Here is a 6,000-nt window from a genome sequence, read left to right on the forward strand (position 1 = left end):
GCACTTCCTGTCAGAGCAGGTCTCCAGCACTGAAGGGCCTCAGCCTTGGTGTCTGGGCCATCTTACTCTCAGCTTCAGTTTTGAAAGTTAATTAGGGGTTTCTTGCTTGAGATTTTTTTTTTTCTTTTTCTGTCAGCTCCCTATGAATGTTAATCCACCGTCTACTCCTCTCTGTGACAAATCAGTTTTTAATTTGACAACCCACTTCTTCCTTCAAGCTTTCAAGATTTTCTCTTTGTTTTGAAAGTTGGGTTAGAACGAGTTTGTCTTAGTGGGAGTCTGTTGAGTTTCTTGGGTCTGTAAATTAATTTCATTAATTTGGGAAGATTACTGTTATTATTTCTCCCAATATTCTTTCTTCCTCTTTCTCTCCTCCTTCTGGGATTCTCGTAACGTGTATGTTGGTACACTTGATATTTCAGAGTCTCCTTAATCTCTGTCCACTTCTCTTCATCGCTTTTCCTCTTAGCTCATCAGACTGGATAATATTGATTTTCTTTTTTCCTCCGAGTAGCTTTTACTTACTCTGATTATTCCGTACATGTATACAATTGCCACAGTTGCCTTTCTACTGCTGCGACAAAACAGCACAACCAAAGCAACTTACAGAAGAAAGCGTGTGATTTGAGGGCTCGTGGTTCCAGAGGGTTAGAATCCATGACCACCGTGGCGGGGAGCATGGAAGAAGGCAGGGTTGGCGCTATAGCAGTGGCAGAGCTTACAGACTGAGACAACCACTGTAGCAGTACTTTCCCACGGGGACCTCTGGCTCACACATTATGACAGGGAGACTTATGATTAATTTTGAATGCTTGGCCTTAGTTTAGGCTTGTTCCTAACTAGCTCTTATCATTTAAATTAACTTATAATTTATAATCTACACTCTGGTACATACTTTGTTACCTCATCTCTGTTCTGCCCATTCTGTTTCCTCTGTGTCTGGCTGGCAACTCTGCCCCTTTTTTCCCCAGAGTTCTCTGCCCAGAATTCTTGCCTATACCTCCTGCCTATCTATTGGCTGTTCAGCTTTTTATTACACTAACTAATCACAGCAATACATCTTCACACAGTGTACAAATATCCCGCAACATTTTCCCCTTTTGTCTAAATAAAAAGGAAAGGTTTTAACTCTAATACATGAAAACTATATCCAATAAGAATAATTATCAAGTAAGAATTAAATTTACAATGTCAGTCCATTTGTATTTGGCAGATTCAGAGAAAATACCCCATTATCTATTCTTCTTTTGATGAGTCCAAAGTTTTGTACCTAATTTACTTTCTATCATAACTAAGGAAAACTGTAATTTCTATCACAACTAAGGAAAACTGTAGCTATAACTATCTCTTCTTCAACTCCATCAGAGACCTGAGAAGGACATAGTATTACCTGGGTAAACAGTTGCAGAGCAAACAAATTTCTAAGCTATAGAAATTACAGAGACATCTTGCTGCCTAGATAGTCACCCCAAGATTCCTCTGCAACATTGGGGTATCTTTCTTTGGCCTATGGCCCTAGAATATCTGACAGACATTTTTATGAAGCAAGAATTTTTGAAGGACTGTCCTACCTTGTCTTGGCAAAGTCCAGCAGTCACCTTCTTTTGTGTCCTGCTTGTCCAATTTGGACAGCAATTTGGTCAGTAGTCAAGTCAAGAGCAGTTTCTTGCCCTGTGGCTAGCTTTGCCACAAAGAAAGTAAACTCCATATGGTGGTTCTTCAATGCCTAACATTCTTTTTTTTTTTTTTGGTTTTTCGAGACAGGGTTTCTCTGTGTAGCTTTGTGCCTTTCCTGGAACTCACTTGGTAGCCCAGGCTGGCCTCGAACTCACAGAGATCCGCCTGGCTCTGCCTCCCGAGTGCTGGGATTAAAGGCGTGCGCCACCACCGCCCGGCATCCTAACATTCTTTTTTGAAGTAGATTGGTGCTGCCAGGAGCAGACATGTCTCACTGTTATAAAAAGCCTTATATTCTTAAAACATTTTCAATGCCTTATTCTGTAGGTCTCTGAAGTGTTTGGAGACCATCTATCTATTTAAAATATAGTTCTGTTTGACCTTGAAAACATATCTAACATGACTCTATAAGTTTGATTGTTGTAGATGACCTACTACTAACCTGTCTTTCTTTATTATCCTAAATAGCTTTCAAGGACTAAAAGTTTACATTGTATTTTTAAATGAGCTGCATAGGTTTAATATCTTAAACAAGAGTAGAAACATATATAAGTATAACAAAAATAACCTTAAACTTGTATCAATATACAAAAATATACACCACTGTAAATATTTGAGATTAATAGTTACTTTTTAGTTTAAAGTAGATTCAGTAATCTACCCTTTTATACTATCATTCCTATATTCCCCTTTTTCTTTTCAGAATTAGATCTCTGAATCTAATCTCCTTTGCTTAGTTTCCTCCCTGACTATGACCCAAAACAACTTGCAACCAACCCCCCTAAATGATGAATAAACATGTATAATCCATTGAATAACCAAAAAACACCCACCCCACCTCTTGGGAATATGGGCATCCTGTTGTCTAGACCACTTCCTGTTGTCTGGGGGTGATGGCATCTCTAGGGGACCCTGAGAAAATTGAGATTAATGATCAAGTTTTGGGAGACCTAGCTGTATTATTTTTTGCTTAGTTTCTGTGTGATGGGAAAATGCAGGCCTTATCTGAAATCCTGGCTGGAGAAGTGCATGAGGCTGGATCATCTCAGCTAGCTGCTTTGACGTTGTTCTGGATGCAGACTTTTGAGGAAACTGCAACAGAGGCATTCTGTGAGGCTGGGTCATCTGGGCTACTTGTGTTTATTAGTGTCTGTCCTTTTTTTTTTTTTTTCTGAAAACACACAAACTTTTAAAGGTAACATACATATCTGCATTAACACAAGTATGGAATGTGCAGTGTGCTCAAGTCAGTTAAAGATGATTTTGTTGTTGTTGTTATTTTATGTTTTAGCAGGTAAAGGGCATCTGTTAACTTTATAAGTTTGTTTGGACTGTATAACCAAACTGTAATATAGATCTCCATCCATGTAACATGTAAGGATGGCATGTAGCAATAGTCATGAGGACTCTGTAGCCAACAAGATTTATCATGTCTCATCCAGTCTCAGAGCTGTTCCCATGTTGAGGGATCAGCATACATGTTACCTGTCTTATAGTCTTTCTTCTTTTTCTTTATGTCTTTCATCAAGATTTTCAGGAGGTCTCCCCTTGATCACATCTGGTCTTTATGAGTTTTGAAGAGATCTATAGCTTTTTGTTTCCCATGGAAACAAAGGCATAACCTCTCCTCCAAATGCAACACATTTCTTGACTTCTATTCTGAAGTTAAGACATCCTTAAAATATACAGGTTGGTTTAATTTGGCAGTTTCCATAATCTAATGTCTCTCAGCAGCTATTGTTTTTTGTTCACTAGCATTTAAAAATTTTAAAGTTAACAAAACACTATATATGATTCACACGCCCTGTGTTATGGTATTTCCCATCCTTCTGTGACTTCTTTTATATTATTTTACTCTCTCTTTAAAGACTTAACTTTATTATTTTTAAACTACTTTTTCTGTGCCTCTCTATGCCCATTTTCTTTTCTTTCCTCAGCATCTAAGCACATTTTAAAGCATACTATATCTTTTCAGAGTTCTTTTTAGTGGGGGAGGGGCGCGCGCGCGCGCGCGCGCGCGCGCGCGCGCGAGGTCTGGACCTGACTTTTTGCACATCTGCAGCCTTCTCTGACCACAAGAGCCAAACCTTAAACTGCTAAGCAGCACTCGGCCCTCTGTCTCATGGCTCCACTTAGCACATGGCCTGGCGACTGACTTTGTCTCCTTCTGGTCAGTGAGGATTCAAGTGCTCTGTAGCAGGACCTCTTCAAAGATCTTCACCTCTGTAAGCGGCAAGCACTGAGCCTACTTGGGACTTTTTTTTTTTTCAGCCTTCTCAGGCCCTATGTGGATTTACATGCCACACATGGGGCACCAAATAACCACAAAGCAGTGGCAGGGGGAGGGAGAGAGGAGAGCAAGCATGCCAATTGGGAATGGTGTGAGCTTTGGAAAGCTCAAAGCCCTGTTACCCCTGTAACATATCTTCTTCAACAACAGTTCTACCAGCACACCCGGCCCCCCCCCCCCCCGTGGTGATATATTGTGTACCCTAATAAACAAAATTTACCTGAAGATCAGAGAAGCAGAACAGCTAGCTACTAGTTCTTGCCTCTAAGAAATCCTCAGCCTAAAGCAAGTGAGTTCCTGTTTCCTCACGCCTTATGTACCTTTCTCTGCCCTGCCATATTACTTCCTGGGATTAAAGGCGTGTGTGCTTCCCCAGCAAAGGCGTGAGATCTCAAGTGCTGGGATTAAAGGTGTGTGCCACCACTGCCTGACCTCTGTGTTTAATCCAGTCGCTTGTTCTGTTCTCTGATCTCCAGGTAAATTTTATTAGGGCACACAATGTATCACCACAGCAAACCAGGCATTCAAATACACGAGCCTATGGGTGCCGTTCTCACTCAGACCACCACAACGGTGTATCTTGATCATCGAAGCTCTCTCTACCTACCTCCTCCAACATGTCCTCCTCCACTTTCCTCCTCCTCCTCCTCTTCATCATCATCATCACCAACATTATCATCATCTTCTTCTTGAGTCCAGTCAGTGCTACCAAATAGAATGTAGGTTGATCTTGTTGGTTTGACTTGGAACAGGTTTTTTTTTTTTTTAAATTTATTTATTTAATGCTGAATGCCGTTTATTGAAGGAGGAAAGAGGTCATAAATACAGGTTTATAGCACAATGGGAGAACCCCAGAGGGCAGAAGTTCACTACCGATGTTTTACAATCTTGCATCTAAGCTGTTAACGCCCATTATGCAGGATACACAGACAAGGAACTTCCCTTAAGCATTCAGGAGGGTGGAGCCTGGCAGGGAATTAGCATAGGGAGGATATCAAGGTCAAGGTCAGCAAGCAAGGCAACAGTTACCCAAAAAACGGGGGCCAGGGCCCTACCGGTCCCCCTTTTACTAAAAAATGAGCTTCTGACTTGGGTTGCCTGGGACGTCAGCAGGTCACCTTACCCGTCATGGAGACGTCTGCCCAGGCCACACAGGTGCTCTGTCTTAGGTTGGTGAGCACCCCCCAGGCATTACCCGTCTCTGAATACTCATTATCATACAAGCTCAATCGTGTGTGAGCTGCAGAGTTAACTGCTGCCAAAGATCTCAAAGTGGCACTGGGCTTACAATCTGTGTGCCTTGAACAGGTTTTGAGCAGGTAACTATAGCTGCAGTAAGTTCAGGAGTGTTAATGGCTGTGCCATGTCCAGTATTTCACAGTTTCCCTCCCCCCTCCACCCACCCACCCCCAACCCCCCTCTCTTATATCCTTCCCACTCCTTCTTCTGTGATGTTCCCTGAGCCTTGGCAGGTTCAATACAGACATCTCACTTATGGCTGAATATTCAATGGTCGGTTATTCTTGGCACTCTGACCAGTTACAGGTTTCTGTATGGCTGCCGGATTTCCATTCTCTTGTCTTTGGCTTCCCAGATCTCCTCCACTTGCTCTCTGCTGTTGAATGTCCCCAGGGAAATTTTCATCCAGAGTAATTGCAGTTTTCAGATTGGAATTTCCATCCGGTTCCTGTATTTCTACCTCTGTTCACATGCTGCTCTATTTGGTCATGTACTATTTTGAGGTGTTCCTTTAGTTCTTTGTGAATCGTCTGAAGTTTAATATGTGATCTGAATCAATTTTAATCATTGAGGTTGGAGAACCAAACCAAACCAAACCCCTGTGACTGCCAGAGCTGCTGTCGAGGGATTTCAAGGTGACATGCTAAATGGACGCCAATGAAACTGACACAGCTGGTGAATGGTTGTTATTCAGTAAATTCTGGCGCTGCGAAAAGACACAGCATATCTATCTGTCCATGTTTTGGTATGATGTTACTCACAACAAACACATAACTCCATTCTGGAAGACAAAG

This window comes from Peromyscus maniculatus, chromosome 2 (assembly GCF_049852395.1).
Source record: "Peromyscus maniculatus bairdii isolate BWxNUB_F1_BW_parent chromosome 2, HU_Pman_BW_mat_3.1, whole genome shotgun sequence".
Lineage (NCBI taxonomy): Eukaryota > Metazoa > Chordata > Mammalia > Rodentia > Cricetidae > Peromyscus > Peromyscus maniculatus.